General features: G+C 42.9%; 1 pseudogene; it reads right to left on the bottom strand.

The window, feature by feature from the left end:
- The window catches only part of LOC146789592 (large ribosomal subunit protein mL44 pseudogene), a 30,629-nt pseudogene extending 13,329 nt beyond the window's left edge, over positions 1-17,300 (bottom strand).
- Between the last annotated feature and the right edge of the window lie 828 nt (positions 17,301-18,128).

Genomic DNA, 18,128 nt, shown 5'->3' with positions numbered 1-18,128 from the left:
CACCGCAACACCCCTTGAATTCGATGCTGCCACCTATTATCAAGAGCGGCGATAATAGGTGGCAGCGCCGAACTTAAGACCAGAAAAATCCTGATCTTAAGGTGGCAAAATGAGGGGATATGCTTAATTTCTCCTCGTATTTGCTATTTCCATGTGTGCTGCCTTGTGCAGCACACATGGAAATAGCAAAATATCAAGGTTTGTATATGTACAGGAAGGTGTCCCTTTCTGTACATAAACAAACCTTGAAGCAGCACACATGTAAGTTACTAAACCGCATTTTAGGTTTGTTTATGTGCAGAAAGGTACACCTTCCTGTACATAAACAAACCTCCCTGCTCGCAGACACCCTTGCACACCCTTGCACTCTGGTGCAAGGGTGCCTGCGTTGGCGTTAAGTCGTGAGACTTAGCACCATCGCAGGGGGAAACGGCAGGCTGCACCATACATTCTTGAGAATAGGGTGCAGCCTGGCATTTCCGAAGTGGCGGTGAGTGGCGTTAAGCCTAGGAGGCTAACGCCTCTCACCGCCACTTCCTCGTGAATATGCCCCTCTGTCTTTTTTTCCACAAATCTGCTTTCATTCTCTCTTTTTCGGACAAGCACTAGCTCTCAGTCATCCCCAATCTCGGAAGAGCTCTGCTCCTGTTTTCACATCAGCTTCTTTAAGGGAACAGTGCACATAAACAGGAAATAATCGACTTTACTTCTCAGGACCAATTTACGCGCTAAAAACATAAAACGTGCCTTTTCAAACTTTCACTCCCTCAAACACAAGCTCTCCTCCTCTTCTTAGGGTGTTTTCTACATACTCAAAAATAGCTCTTTAGGCATCTGTTGCCTGCTCTCCCGTTCTTTCTCTTTCTCATACACTCTTTCTCCTCCTCTATCTCGATGTCAATAATCACTATCTTCACAAACGAACTATCCCTTGCAGTCTTCCTTTCTATCTCTTCTCTACAGCTCTCACTACTATCTATTCACCATGCCACATAATTCAACTAAATAAATACACAACACACAATTCCACACCTCACAAATAAACAACTAAAAATTACAATACAACACACATAAATCCACTACACACCGCAAACATCCACTACACTACAAAACAAAACACATAGGTAGAAAACATCATTTACAACGCCAATAGCTCTAACTCTAACAAATATGAAACATATTGCATTATAAATGCTTGTCTTTTCTTTCTTTAAACAACAATGTTCTCTTCTCCTGATCTGCTGCTGCCCCTCCCCCCTTTCTTCCTCTTACTCACTCTCTCGCTCTGTCTCGCTCCTCCTCACTTGCGGGAAAACCATTACTTCAACAAATGGTTCTTCCTCTCTTTCCTCTCCTTTCATTTATTTGTTCCCCTGTGAAATGGATCAAAAAAAACAATAACAAAAACACTTTGCCTTTAAATGTCTTCCTTTTCAGAAGTGCAGCCTCTGGGCGGAGAGGAAAAAAAGGTTTAAAAATACTAAAAAATAACAAGCTTTTGCAAATCAGTAGGTCTTACATTACTGAAAGTTTGAGCCATTTGCCTTGCAAATAATAATGCAACGCCAATAGCTCAAACTTTCAGTAATGTGAGACCTATTGCATTGCAAATGCTTGTTTTTTTTTCTCTGTGACCCAAAATTTGTCCCAGAAGAGTATAGTAGATTTATAAGCAAGAAAATTCTAAGCCTGTAGGTCCCCTTCTAGTCTTATTGTTGGAATCATTGCGCTTTTAGGTAGGCCCAGCAATTTTTTCAAACATTTACCTTCACTTTTATCCCACTTTACATCAGAGCAGAGACACAGTAATTCTGCTCGGCATAGACATAGTGTGACACCACTGCTTTGTTAGCAGTAAAAAGCAGGGTCTTAGTCCGCCCTCCAAACACGTTTTAAAATTTTGCCAGCTCTCCGATTGTGGATACTGCCCGGGCAGCTACAAGTTTTTTATGAAGGGCCCAGTCTAGTTTATTATTAAACGTCATCCCCCAATACTTACAGGAGGTTACCACTTCCACAACTTTATCTCCCAATAACCACTTATATGGTTTCACCTTCTTCCCAAAATGTATTATGTTTGTCTTATCCAGATTGAGCTTATGCTTATTTGCCACACAGTACTTACTGGACAGTCCCAATTTCCATTGGAGGCCCACCTGGGTCAGTGCAAGGATTGCCATGTCATTCACAGAGAGAAGGCAAGGAATATGTCTTCCCCCATTTTCGGAGAGAAGGATTTAAGATCAGAGAGAACTTGTGGCAAATCCGCAAGAATTTGAGAAAACAATGTAGGAGCAAGAACACAGCCCTGTCTCAACCCATTTTTAAGCGGTATTCTCTTCGATAATGCCCTGTTTAAACCCAACTCAACTTGAGCTCAATTATCTCAGTGTAGTTTTTGTAGGATTACAAATAGGCTATGGAGAATATTTATATTTTGCAGCTTATCCCGCAAGATACTGTGATTCAAAAGGTCGAAAGGCGTACCTAAATTCTACAAAGCAACAAATAAGACTTCCTGACCTTTCCATTGCCGTCAGGCCAATGGCCCACAGGCTAAACCAGTATTCAACTGTACCAAGACCCTGCTTGAAGCCTCCTTGTTCCATGGGCATGAGATTTTTGTCCTCTATCCAATCCTTTATGGACAGAAAAATTACTTTGGAGTATAATTTGCTCCAACATCAGGTAGGATTATCAGGCAAAAGATCCTGGGATCGTCTGGGCCTTTTTAGGTCTCGCCTGGCTATCGCGTAAGTGATCGCTCAGCGAGACTTATGTAGGGGCTTCAGAAAATGCTCCCAAAGGCTTCCCAGGCGGATCGGGTGGCGGTTACGCGCACAACCACGTGCATTCCATTTGCCACCAGCTACTTCCTGCGCGTGCGCCGCCTCACGCATTCAGAGAGATTTAGTAAGGGGCACAAGACCTTAGGAATGCGGTTTATGGCCAGTGCATGTGAGGCATTCAAGCCCGAAGCTGGCATCTGGCATCGGACTTGAAAGCAGCAGACTGCTTTCGCCAGCGCGCGCTCAGCCTCACTTCCTGCATCCCCTCTTACAACAATTAACTTTCGTTATAACTCACACCCCATATGCTCGTTCCCACCCACCCTTCCTTTGATGTCCGCTTTTCTTGTTGTTTACAAACCACGCCACACACTGCTGCACGCCACACACTGCTGCACGCCGCACACTGCTGTACGCCGCACACTACCGCACGCCACACACTGCTGCGCACACTGCTGCATTGCACACTGCTGCATGCCGCACACTGCTGCACGCCGCACACTGCTGCATGCCTCACACTGCTACACGAAACACTGCTGCACGCCTCACACTGCTGCACGCCTCACACTGCTGCACACCACACACTGCTGCATGCCACACACTGCTTCATGCCACACACTGCTGCACGCCTCACATTGCTGCATGCCTCACACTGCTGCACGCCGCACACTGCTGCACGCCGCACACTGCTGCACGCCACCTACTGCTGCACGCCGCACACTGCTGCACGCAGCACACTGCTGCACGCAGCACACTGCTGTACGCCGCACACTGCTACACGAAACACTGCTGCACGCCACACACTGCTGCATGCCACACACTGCTGCACGCCACACACTGCTGCACGCCACACACTGCTGCACGCCGCACAATGCTACACGAAACACTGCTGCACGCCACACACTGCTGCACGGCACACACTGCTGCACGCCGCACACTGCTGCATGCCACACACTGCTGCACACTGCTGTATTACTCACTGCTGCATGCTGCACAGCACTGCTGCACGCAGCACACTGCTGCACGCAGCACACTGCTGCACGCCGCACACTGCTGCGCGCCGCACACTGCTGCACGCCGCACACTGCTGCATGCCGCACACTGCTGCACGCCGCTGCATGCCACTCAGTGCTGCATGCCACACACTGCTACACGAAACACTGCTGCACGCCACACACTGCTGCATGCCACACACTGCTGCATGCCACACACTGCTGCACACCACACACTGCTGCACACTTCACACTGCTGCACACCACACACTGCTGCACGCCTCACACTGCTGCACGCCTCACACTGCTGCACGCCACACACTGCTGCACACCGCACACTGCTGCACGCCGCACACTGCTGCATGCCGCACACTGCTGCACTCCACACACTGCTTTTATGCGAGTTTATGCTACTGACATTGTAAATGACAATGCCTTTTATTTGTTTTAAAACCAAAACATAAATAAAAGGCTTTGTAATTTTATAATGCCAATAGCTCCAACTCTTATAAATGCGAGACCTATTGCATTGCAAGTGCTTGTTTATGTATGGGCTTGATTACTGCTCCCTTCCAGCTAGCTGGAAAAGTTCCAGTGCATGTGATAAAAACGAAGACTTTAGAGAGGAAGCTAGCCCACCATTTTGGATTTGATTTCTAGATAATATCTGGAAGATTATCTGGGCCGGCTACCTTAGTTAATTTAAGGGATGATATTAGTTTATTTAAGGACTGCTCAGAGAATAAATCCAATAACTCCTCCGCTGAAGATATTTACCTCCCCCTCTCTGTTATCTCCTGGGCCATACCATGACCCAAGCATCTTCCGGAACCGTACACTGGAGAGGTTCTTTTACCTTGTTGCACCCTTCCTGCCCTAACTTCCAAAATGTATTTATGTTTTACAGGGTGTGCAAGGTGTCATGTTTAGACCTTTAGAAACTGTTCTTTTCTTTTGGCTTTCTGTGAAAGTCTCTATCCTCGTGGCTGCTACTTTAGCTATAGATTGTGAGAATTCGGAGTTTAAGGTCGCTCGAATAGAAGTATAGCTGCCTCTTGGACAGAAGTTAGTGGGTCCCTGTCATAAGATATGTAAGGCTGCCAGTTGGGCACACTCTAACACTTTATTGTCTCATTACTGCCTGGATGTCTTAGGTTCCGGTAGTGGAGGGTTTGGGCTGCTTCTGTTTAGACACCTAAAGTTGGTTACATGGCATTCTGGTTTACAACTCTTATTTCAGTGTACTGCTAATTTGATTTGTACATCCTTATGTAAGTCAGGACTGGGATACCAAAGACTGGTTAGGTAATGTTCAGATTACATACGGTAATCTCAGTGGCGGCTGCCACCAAATTGCACGGGTGAGGCGGGAGCAGGGAATAAAAAAGGAATTTAAAAATGAATTCCCTTGCTCCTAGACCTCTGTCTCGCCTCGTGTCATCCTCTTCTGTTCCCGCTTGAAGCATGAAGCACAAACAGGCGCCCCAACCAATCACAATGCTGCAGTGCAGCGTTGTGATTGGTCTGAGCGTCGTGGTTGGGCGCTCAGACAAGCAGTGGGAGCCTGCGCATGTTCCTCACCAGGTTGTGCATTACAGTCTGGTGGGGAACATCATAAAGTGCGCATGACTGTTTGGCCGGCCCAAGACGGCCTGTCAAGCAGTCATGACCACTTAGGTGCCCACCACTCCTCCTCCCCTTGCTGACTGTGACTCAGCCAAACCCCTCCCCACCCTGCCCCGTAAACCGGAAAAATAAAATGATAATAACATGGTGTTATTACCAATTAAGTTTTCTTTTATCCACTGCTCGAATGGCAGTGGGGCGACGCTCCTCCACCTTATCAGGGGAGCCGCCACTGGGTAATCTTCATTACTCCACGTCCTGGTTTTCCTCGTCCCATCCTCCTTCCTGCTCGCCCTCCCTTCTGGCCTGGACACATCGCCGCTATATGGCCTATGAAAACCCAGGCTGTGTGACAACGGATTACATCGAAGGTCTTCAGCTAACCTACGAACGGAAGAAAGATTCCCTGAGAAGTAAGTAAAAGTCTTTCTTCCCAAATATGTGATAATGGGCAATTTCCTCATGGCAGACATTCCTCCTCATGTATGCCAGGACTGGCGCGAGGAAAAGTAGGGCTGGGAGGGATGAAGATTACCGGTGAGGAACTGCAACTTTTATCAAGTTTTTTTTCCTGTTTTGCCTCTGGAACAACATCTTGAACTTTAGGCTTCCAAGACTTTATACAAGGTTAGAGCATCAGTCAGAGCTGTGTTACTCGAAGGCAGCTCATGTTTAGAATCCTAGTCCCGAGAATACCATCACCCTCTGCGCGCTTTTTATGTAACTTGTACACTTCACCTTTGACATAAAACGAGGTAGTATGCAACTCACTTTATATTTATTCAAAATGTTGATTTATACATATGGTCAATGTCATATAGCCTTTCAGGTTTAACATCAATATTTAACTTTACCTTTAAGGTGTATACACAATGGGGATCCTAACAACCCCCGTTCATCCTGGACAAAAATGAAGTGCTGGGAAAGAGTCTCTGAACTGAAGCTCGCATTCCAGGGGCCGGCTCTCAGCCGCCATGTTCAGCCCCGCGAGCTCAGGGGCGCTTAAGAAGACAAGTGGCAGCGCGCGGGGAGCATTCAAGGCCCAGCTCTTTCAGAGACGCCATGATGTCATTCCTTGTGAAGGGTGGAACACACTGCTTGCATGAGAGGTGTTATAGAAAACCAAATTCCTTCTGTGCCGTGTTATTCAGTGAGGCACAATGCTGTCCCTGTGGCCTTGTCCCCCCTCGAGTCTGCCTCAATGTGAGGTGGTGAAGAAAAGCCCCGGTGTGCAGCCCGGCTCAACACAGCCTAGGCCCCGGCTTTATTTTAAAGGACAATTAACTGATCAGTGCGAAAAAGGCATTATTTGTTAGTAATCTCTGTTGATTGACATCAAGAATTGTTAGACCCTTGTGCAGGTGGGTACCTGTAGATTTAAGGGAAAGGCCGGAGAATGTCATGCTTTTTATATGTGCCTCAATTCTGTTATGTAATAAGACCTTGCTTATGATGTAGCGCTTCATACATCTCTTCTGCCTTCTAACCACTATATATAATGGGTGAGACTATTACCTAATTACTCAGTTCTCAATCTAACGACGATTGAAAATAATGACCTCCAGATAAATAGATGTCAGGAGAGAGCGTTTAACCCTCACAGTCATGTTGCCTGAACTGTGGTACAGGTGAGAACACCTAGAATGTTATTACTTAAGCCATCAAAGCTTGTTTTCACTGAAATGTTTACGTTATTATGTTTTTGGGAGTTTTAAGATCTGATATGAGTCAGATGATAAGAAACAAACTTACATCTGATTAACTGATAAAGGGACAGCAAAGTTTTCCAACTGTTTGAAAAACAAAAAGGTGGCTATTAGTAGAAGGTGGAAACAGATGAAGAAAGTTCTAAAGTGGTGCTGCCAGAACAGAAAATAAAATGCAGACCTTGCGGTTTTTTTTTCTTGGAAGAGTATGCTGTATGGAGCAGGATTTATTGCTAGATTATAGTGAGTGAAGATTTCAATTACAAGCCTTGGCAAATTCAGTAGGTCTGGCTTGCATTTGGGGTACATCTTAAAATATTTTTTTTAAAGTCTCCTACAGTGAAAAAACGCAACAAAAGATGATTGTTTTCTGTATGCAATGCTTCTATGAGAAAAATAATTTGACCTTCCATCCACTCTGTTCACAGCAAGTTGTTCTTTTATTAATGTTTATTTGGTTGGCATTTATGCCACAATTTCTTGACCAGATTTCTCGAATTAGCTGTAAACCATATATCGTTTTAGCCAGTTTCCTAGGGAAGTTGTACTATAAAATGTAATGTTTGACTCAATTCATTTAACTTTTTTGGAATACTTTAGGGCAACCCAAAACACCCAAGGTGGCGCTCATTAGTCTCTGTGCTATGTTGTTTTACTCAATTCATTTGAACATCGTGCTGTCAAATACACCATTTGGTACTATTTCTTCAAGGATATCATCCAGGGGAATATCCCAAAGGTATTGCAGGAAAGGAGTGGCTTGCTTGATCTTCTCACTTGGTCTCCACAAGTCAAGGTAGGTTATTTTGTCTTATCAGTTTTAAAGTTGTACAGCAGTGGCCCGTAATCTCTATTATGAAAGCTACCTCGGCCCAAAGAATTCATCTCGAGCTAAAAATAAAGGGTATCACTGTACAATAGTTACCATATATGTTAACAATACACTAGTGGCCAGCCAAATATTTCAAATGGGGTTGCCAGCAGAAATGTCAGGAAAAGCACTAAAATATTTTTCAAGCAAATACCTCTTACATTTTGAGCAAACAAACTAATTTCTTCAAATTTCCTGTGTGCAACAAATAGTTTTTGCCTTCAAAAGTTTGCTTTCTCTGCTCATTTAGAACTTACAATAATTTCTTATATTTGCATTACACTGTATAATCCTGCATTAAGTGCCTTTGTGACGTTGATTCTGTGCCGTTTTTTAAATTTTTATTCTTTAATAAAATCCTTAAACTTGTAATTGATCTAGAACTCAGTTATTGAGGGGCCCATTAAATCCATCTCATTTACTTAATGAACAGTATTTCTGATATTTTGGGAGGTTGCTTAATGGAGGGACACATTGTCTCAATAAACTGAAGTTTAACACAGTGTCTCATCCAGGGAATGTGGGAACTCTAATTGAGGTAAATTTTGGTTGTGTCTAAATTTTGGCGTACCTTTTTGCTCCCACACTTTATGTCAGAGGTGGCCAAATGTAGGTCAATCGGTGGCCAAACGTAGGTCAATTATGCTCCTAATGTGTGAGCGACGGCTTCCAGTATCACAACTAGACCAAGAATACCCAAAATATGCCAAGAATGACATTTAATATGCCAAGAATAACACTTTATTATTTCAGGGCCAGTACCACGCCGCAATGGGCCCAATTGAGCCAGTGAGGAACACCATATGATGGGAAGTAACATAGTCTTTTAGTGGTCCTTAACGCAGGCATATCTTTTAGGGTAACACTGTTTATCGATGAGCTACACAATGGCAATCACACACACATTAATGTTCACATATGCACACACACAAAGATGATGGGCAGTGAGGTTCAGAAGAGGATCTCAACTCTGGACTCAGCTCCTGCTCTCCTTAGTGGAGAAGACCTCAGAGACAATTGTTACGACCTAGAAGACAGATTGTAACAATATAACATAAGGATTTTAACTGTATGTGGGCACAAAAAAGGGAATTATGTAGCAGAGTTAGACCAATTACTATTTTAACACATTTTAGAGGAGAAAGGTGGCTAACCAATCTACATAGTTAGAGTCCATGCAACAGGATTTATAATGGAACCTGCTTGAGAGATATTATGGTAAAGCTGTCCTCAGCAACGTTGACAGAGTAATTTCTATAAATGGCCCTTTCAACTGCGGAAGTGACATTTTAACCCCTTCCCTGCGGGGGTGATTCGCCCATGGTGCGGGGGGTGGGGGGAGGCCGCGGCACCTCTGTTCTCCTGACGAGCTCAGCTCGTCATGACTCACAGTGGAGCTGTGCTCATGACGAGCTCAGCTCGTCACGACCCTGCCCACTGATTAATTCTCCTGTACAGGCGGGGAATTAATCGCGCGTGGGCGGGCCGCGGCCGTTATGACGAGCTCAGCTCGTCATGAGCACAGCTCCACTGTGACTCTTGACAAGCTGAGCTTGTCATGAGCACTCAACCAGTTAAGACTAAATTATACTTTTATTCCAGGGCCTATCATAAAGCACGCTAAATAAAAAACAGCACTTTAGGAAATCACAAGAGAACTGAGGAAAAAACCAATCAAGTACAGATGGGCATACCCAGTCACACTAATATTCCAATAAGACTCTAAAACACATACAATAAGAACATCGGAGGATGGGAAAGACATATTGGGCGCCTCTCCAATCCAATGCTCTTATTAAAAGACTGCAAACATAAAACAAGAGCATATGGGAATAAGCAAAGCATGCCAAGAAATTTAAAAAACAAGATTGACCTCAAAAGCAACACTTGCAAGTGATGAGGAATTATGTTTCAATTTCAAGCGTATATATGGTCCACTATAATTACAACTCTAAAAATTCCAAACTTACATATGGTCCTCTATAATTACAACACTAGAAATTTTCTTTAATAGGCCTGAATGTCAGCTACATATTAATGACGTTCACTGCTCTCTGTGTTGGGAGGCCTTATGGGGGTGAAAGGGAGAAATATGGCCATGGGTGTGCTTTCCCTACAAAACCTGGGGTGTACCAATACCCACCCAAAGTTGTAAGTTTGATGTTTGAATATATAAATGGGGATTTGTTAAGGGTGGAAATAGCCAAATAAAGAGAGATATAGGAAAAAGAACACACATAGAAACAACAACACTATGTGCACTCACATTTGTAAGATGCAGGGAAGCGACACTAGTAGTAGCCCTAAATATCAGAATATTTAGAACTCCATTATCATGGTTAATTTTATAACATGGAAAGTCAGGGTCTTTAACTCCCTAGTTAAGTGCCACAAACTATGAACAGCGCTCTCTATATAATATAGAGACAAGAGACACACTTTCTACATAAATATACTATAGTAGTGAAACATAGGCTATACTCAAACAAAATACACTACACGGTGAAGCAAAAAAAATTGTGGTATAATGGTTGCAATACACATAGATCTACCACTTGATATAGAAGAATTCAAGAAAGGCAGATATGTCATGCTAATCGGGACAATAGGGAATTCAGATCTTAGTCCAACCAGGAGAAATTCCTCCTAAAACTCTTACAATTTTTCAATCTAGCTCATTCAACTGCTTTGGATAGACACCGAAATGACAGATATTTTAAGCAGGGACTGTTGATAACCCTAATCAGGGCACTTTCAGCAAACAATTTACATGACATTTGGAGACAAACACTCCCTAACATCAAGAAGTTGTGCACCTTATTGAGTTATCACAGGTCATATTCTAGGATGGATCTGGTTTCGGGTTCGGTGTCATTACTGACACAACAACCACAACATATTTAACTTTTGTAACTGTTGGACTGTGCCCATTCTTCAGGGTCATTCCCAAACTCTTTGTCTTCACCTTCCTGTTTTCTGAACATGTTTTTGTTGGCTTTTAGCACTCTGCACCCTTTACCAATGCTAACTTGTGGCAAAGTGCGTGTGCTCTTTCCTCAAAACATGGTAGAATTGGCTTATAGCCAATTGACATATTTAATTTACTTGTAAGTGCATAGTAACATAGCACTACCTGTGCACAGGGCCTGTAAATTAAATGCTAGTTGTGGTCCTGCAGCACTGACTGTGCCACTCACTTAAGTAGCCGTAAACATGTCTCAGGTCTGCCATTGCAGTCTGTGTGTGCAGTTTTAAACTGTAATTTCAACCTGGCTAAAGAAGCCTTTTGACAGCCCCAAACCTTCCTTTTTTAATACATATACGTCACCCCTAGAGGAGGCTCTGACCAGTCCAGAGGCAAGGGTGCAGTGTATTTAAAAGGTTGGGACATGCACTTTTAAGAATTACATGCCCGGGAAGTGAAGAACTCTTACATTCATTTTTCACTGCTGCAAGGCCTACCTCTCCCATAGGATAACATTGAAGTAAACTTATTACATTTAATAAGCTTTAACCTCCAAATGTGGACAGGTAACAAGATCATGTTTGGTGTCTTAGGAATTGTAATGAAAAATCCTCTCTTATGGAAAAGTCGGATTTTAAATAAATTTTTTGAAAATGCCACTTTTAGAAAGTTAGAGTGGTGCCTACAAGCGATTCATAAAAAAAACTGTGATTCAAGATAAATTTGTCTTAGATAGGGTGACATCTAATGACACCCATTACAATAACTTTGAGAATTTAAAAAAGAATCAATAAGAAAATCAATTTCATCAGCCGGGAGTATAAAAAAAATGTATATTTCAAAAACAAAATTAGGGGTACAGAAATAAGATCAATCAACTCATAACATACATTGACAACAGAAAACATGTATATTAAACATACAAAAATATCCTGGTTCTCAATGTATAAAGTCCATCTTCAATTAGACAACAAGTCTGTCCTATACATAGGATTCATAACTCATATCAAGTCATTTAATAAAAACTAAAGAAAGAAGAGAAAGAAGAATGGGTTAGGCATCAACGTTTCAGTCTCTATTGCGCTAAATCAGTGAGACCATCTTCAGGACAAAATGAGGATCATATGAAATTTCCTGATCCCTTGATAAAATAATTTTAGAGAAAAACTAGAATTTTCAGGGAAGAGATCTTCATTTTGTTGATTTAAGCAAATGATGTAAATCAATTGCACTTTCAAAGCAAGAAGGAAGAATAAGCTTCTTATTATAAGAACGCCACAGCATCCATAGTATGGTCATGGTAGACATCCCAAAAAAGTAATCTTGAATCACAGTTTTTTTAATGAATCCCTTGTAGGTACCTATATCCTACTAACTTTATTACCCAAGCTCCCAAGGGTTGTTTGGGTTGCCCATTATTTTTACTATACTTTTAGAAAGTTGGCATTTTCCTTACTTAGTCATTTAGGGCCCACAACCTGTCTCTGGGTCACATGACTGGGTGTAGCTGACAGTTGGGCTTTGTGTATTCCTCCTAGACAGCCATACAGGATAGTGCACGTAGATGTGCCTGGATGGGCCATCCTTCGCAGGATGGGACAGCGGGGCTGGGCACAGCCCGCCTTACACTTGAATAGGCTGTGTCCTGCCTCCACACAAAGGGCTGCATACCCCCTGTAGGTAGTCTGGAGCCAGGTCAAGAAAGTCAGTAAACCGGTGCACTTTAAAGAGAAAGTTATAGAAGCTTCTCCCACTTCAAAGGAAGCACCTCGTAATAGATATTGGACCTCAGGCACCAACTCTTGGATCTCAGGCACCAACTCTTCAGTGCACTTCTGGACCTGTGGAGACACTGCCAGGAAGAAGGACTGCTGTGCTGCTGAAATGACTTCCACTGTGCTGGGCTACCTCCCTGCTAAACCATTGCCTTGCTCGACTGCTGTCTGGCTGGATTGCTGACCTGCTGCCATGCTGCCCTCCTGCCTGAGACTGGGGGATTGGACCAGCACCTGACCCTAGGACTCCCAAAGTGACTCCAAGGGCTTGTCTGCTGGCCTCCTGTTCAGAGCCACAGAGACATAACAGGCTCACATTCACCTGAACCAGCACCCAGTTCTAGCTGGAGCCAGCCCGTGACCCTCAAGTGGTGCCCCTCAGGTCCTAGACCCTTGGTGTGGCCTCAAAGAGGCTGAATTGATGTTTTTAGGTTCTTTGCAACCATGAACAGGCTTGTTGGCATGAAACCTCATCACTTGCATGGCCCACCAATGCAAAGTACCAACATCCCTACTCTTTGCACTCGCTGTGAGCACCACCGCAAAGCTCCGGTCTATCAGCGATGCCGAAAGGCTCTTTGCACTACAGTGACGACCGTCCGCGACACCAGGCCTGCTCATTGCGCTACTTCATAGACCATCTAAGACCCCTCTCTTCTCCTCCCGATTCCCTCCACCACAAATGGGTATGTTTGCACTGGACTGAGAAGGTAACTTTTCAGCACGACTAACCTGTTCTCTGTATCTGACTCACTCTCCATCGCAATCGGTCTGAACTTGTGACTTTCGCCTGGTCTCGCACAACCACATAGTCGTGAGTGGTGCTTTGGACTTTTTGGCATTATTTTCAATTAAATCTTTAAAATTATCTTGTTTTATTTATTACATTTTGCTCTATTGTTCTAAATTGGTGTGGGAGTTTTCTTGTGTTGTGTTTTCATTGTATTACTGTTTGAAATGCTGCATACATATTTTACACATTGCCTCTATGTTAAGCCTGACTGTTCTGTGCCAAGCTACCAGAGGGTTGACTACAGATTATTTGGGATTTGCTTGTGCCTCAACCTGACAATGATTGTGGTTGCTGCTTGCGTAGGGATTCACCTCCCCCCCAACCAGTAGCCCAGTTTCTTATAGTAGTGATTTCGGACCACACTCTTATAACGTGGGATGGAAATATAGTCACACCAGTACTTAATTTGTAAAAAGGGGCCAGGCATAAATTTTTCTCAGAAGCCTTCTGACATTGCTGCTGAATTTCAAGCTTGCTGACTGTCTAGGCTGTGCTGCCTCACCTCATGTCTCTTTCTTTCACCAACATACTCTCCTTGCCTATTTATCTCAGTTTTGCAATTGTTATTTGATCCCTGCTTTCTCCCTTTGTCACTGGTTTCCAGTTTTTCATTTCTTCTTCCTTTCTCCCATTGCTGCCTTTCTCTCTCTTGTTTTAACTCCAAGTCTAATGATGAAAAATATGTTCTGGTCCCAATAAAGAGTGTGAGTTGGCCTTACCTGCTACCACCTGCTCAAATTAATTACTGAGTCATACTCCCTAAAAAACACAAAATGTGGCATTTGATCACACCTTCCTAAAGGTGAATAACGATGATAGAAAACATACAACTCTTTAATATGCTTTCAAAGCCGGCATCAGGGAGAAGTGTACACCCTCATGTACGGACCAAAGCAATTTTAGAATTTAACAATAACAAATCTAGAGAATGAACTAAAATTAACAGAGTAACACAGCAAATCAACGGGCATCATCAGCTCCCTTAAGGTACTCTCAACACTCAAAGGCAAAATAAATACACTGCTAACAGAAAAATCCAAAATAGCCCTTCTGAGACTTAAGCACTGCTTTTACGAAAAAGCTACTATAGCAGAACAAGAATTAGCAATCACATTAGAGATGACTAGGGAAAAAACTAGAATCCCCAATGTAATGGACACCAAGGGAGTTATTTTATTTGGAAAATAGGGGGCCCCTGCAGAATTGATAATACACCTTAGCAGGGAAATAACAATATGGGAAAAGGGGGGAAGATAAATTAAAACAAAGTGTGCAGTAAGTACAAAGAATTGATGTGGGCAGATCAACTCTAGATTATCAACTAATATTACATTATTTAAATTAGAAATACATTTATGAATATGAAAAAAACTGTGACAATTTTATATTACAAAATACTTTTTCTTTTGTTTTTTTTTGTATAAATAAATATTCTGATTATCTATTTCTTAGTTGATACAAAAATTATTAGTAAACAGAGATGGTTTTCACAATGACTGAATTGTCTAAATGATATACATGACTAGATACATGTACTTCCATAGAACATCACCACATAGATATATTTCCATAGAACAAAACAAAATCCTGTTTATGATGACTTTCTTCACAACGCGTTTCGGCTAAGCCTTCATCAGGTGTCCGCTCATTGTGGTTAACTTTTTTGTGACTTGACGTAGCTGAAAATAGATGTAAATAATTCTAGATGATAAATCGTCTGAGATCTAGGGTCAAATCTGATCGGTAAAACAGATGAACAAGACAGATGGTCGCAATACTTGATTGTAGTCAATTTATTCCTTTTATTCAAAGGCACTTTAATCTTTTAAAACATCACACAATTGCTTGCCGCCAACGCTTTTCATCCCTCATGGGACTTCTTCAGGGCTTCATCAGAGTTTGTGTCTCAGTTGCAGATTGGCACCGGCGTACTCCAATACATGTTGTCTGTATTAAACAACATAATTCTTTCAACTATGACATATGGTGCATCATATTCCACTAAAAACAATTTCGGAAATGCTGACTTCCTTTAAAACAACATGCCGGGTTCTATCATGCAATGTTCCTCTTTTATGGCGTGCCGAGGCGCACGTGTCGCAGTTAGATACCAAGGGAGTTATGACAAACACTGAAATGGGAAAGGTAAAAACAATGTGTTAAATTTAAGCCTGGGCGTTGAACTACGCTCCGTTTGCGGAGCTTGCGAAGTTTAGGCAACTTCGCGATTCGCGTAGAGCGCGAAGTTGCAGATTGCTACGTAATCTAGCGCGTAGTGTAGTAGTTTTGCTTCCTCGCGCGCTCAATATTCATTCTCGCACGCGCGGTAACGTCTTACCGCGATTCTGCGATCGCCAACTTGCTTTTCTGTCCGTTCGCGAGCGTCACGAGATTTGTAATATGGCTGCCCAAGCCCGCGAGACTGTGCGAACGCGAACACGTCATTCAGGCGCGCGAGCTGACTTCCGGCGGCTGTCTTGGTAAGATCGCGATCCCGAACAATCAAAAACTACAATCTGGCGAAGAATATCTCTCGAGCTTCATAAAACCTTCTCTAAAATGATCATTTTGCTCAGAAAAACTCCTCAGATTGTGATTTTGCTGTAGTCTTTTGTGTAAGGAGGAGTCCTTTAATTTTTTTAACTCTTTTTTTCAAGAGGAAGGAAGTGCCCCTGAGTCTACAACTTCCTGTTCCTGTCCAGCAGGCTCCTCCCAGTGCTTTGTGCATGTGCTGTTCACTTTCATTTGGATTTGGAGCTGGAAGGATCACTTTTTGTGTCTGTCTTCTGCATCATACCATTGGATTGAATTTATTTGAGGACTTTTTGATTTGAGATTTAATTTACTACAAGTAAGTTGCTGAATTGGTGTGTTTGTTTCATTGGGGCTTGTTTGTACCTACATTTTTCTGGGATTTTCATTGCTTTTTAAAATTATTGTTGTGGCAGGTGGCCTGTACTTTCAATAGGGGCCTAGTTGTTTTTCTCTGCAATTTCAGCCAGTAGGGTACCCATGGGTCTATGTTTCGTGGTGTCTGTAGAATTTTCAACATCATGTAGGGCATGGATGGCATAGGATTGAAATGCTAAATGTGGCTGTGGTGTATTTCACTGTTGGTGTGTGTGTGTGTGTGAAATACCTTTGTTGGATGTGTGTGCTTGATGTGTAACTTCTTTCCAATCCTTTCGTAGCCCTGTTGATTTTCATTTTTGTATTAAAGCTGTGTTGTTTAGCAGGCCTCCTTTGTCCGGTCATATATCATAGGCCTGCTTCAGTTCATTGTTTTCCATGGCCTGTTTGACTGTGAGTGCCCATGTGGCTTGTGGCAATTTTGTGGTGGTAGTTTAGTAGTGTGTGCTTCTTTTTCCATAAAGGCCTGCATTTCTTTTCTTTGTTCCCCTTGGCTTATGCTTGTTGTTGTTGTGTCCTCCTGGACATGTGTGTGGCGGCCATTTTGTGAGGGCAGGCATTGCGCTTTTGCCATAGGCTATCATTGACTGTTCCAAGCTTGTGGCCTAGTCTGCCAGTAGGCCCAGAGGTAGTCAGCCTCAAATCTTTGGTGCGTTATTTAAATTTACAGTTTGTGTTGTCTGTTGATTTTTTTTACACCATGTATGGCTTTGGATTTTATTGCAAAAGGTGTTTTTTGGGGTGGAATAGCAGTTTTTGGGTGTGTGTTAAATAAATAGGGCTTTTTAGCGAGTAGGTAACCCTAGGGATTCAGCTTGCGTACTTTCGGAAACTCTGGATAGCGCGACAACGCGAACTTACAGTTTTCGGCATTTTCGCGCTCTCAATATGCGTGTTCGCGCACGCGATAAAGCCTTTTTGTACAGTTCGCGATCCCGACCACACAGCATTTGCAATCTGGCAAACAATATCTCGCGAGCAACATATATCCTTCTCGAAAATGCTGATTTTGTGCATTTTGCTAAAAAAACTCCTCAGGTTGTCATTCAGCTGTAGTGTTGGAGCACGGAGAAGCTTTTATTTAAAAAAAAATATTTTTGAGAGAGGAAGTAAGTCCCACTGAGACTACAACTTCCTGTTCCTGTCCTTTGTAATCACTTTTTGGTTATTATTGTGGTGGGTGGCCTGAGAATGTGTGGCGGCCATTTTGTGGAGGCAGGCATTGTGCTTTTGCAATAGGCCTGCATTGTCTGTCTTGTATTCCTGACCTTTTCTTGTTTGTGTGAGTGGCCTGGCCATGTGGTGGCGGCCATTTTGTGGTACCAGCCACTGTGCTTTTTCCATAGGCCTCCAAGCTTGTGGCCTAGTCGTACAGTAGGCCCAGGGGTACTACTCATCAATCATCACGGGTGCATGGAATTTAAACAACTGTTTTTGTGTTGTGTGTTAAATTTCAACATCATGTATGGCTTTGGATTGAATTGTAAAATGTGGCCTTTACTTTTTTTCGGGGGTAGATTTAACTTTTTGGGTGTTGTAAATGAATGCCTTTAGATTTTATGTGTATATGTTCGTTGTTGTTGCTCCCTGATGCTGCATCCATCCCATAAGATGCACAAATTTTTATTTAGGGCAAACAGGCTAGACTACATTTATGTTTTTGTTCTTTGCTATTCTTCTTCCTGAGTGTACACAGTACAA

Source organism: Triturus cristatus, chromosome 10 (assembly GCF_964204655.1).
Source record: "Triturus cristatus chromosome 10, aTriCri1.1, whole genome shotgun sequence".
NCBI lineage: Eukaryota > Metazoa > Chordata > Amphibia > Caudata > Salamandridae > Triturus > Triturus cristatus.
The sequence above is the reverse complement of the archived record's forward strand: the minus strand, read 5'-3'. Positions and strand labels throughout refer to the sequence as shown.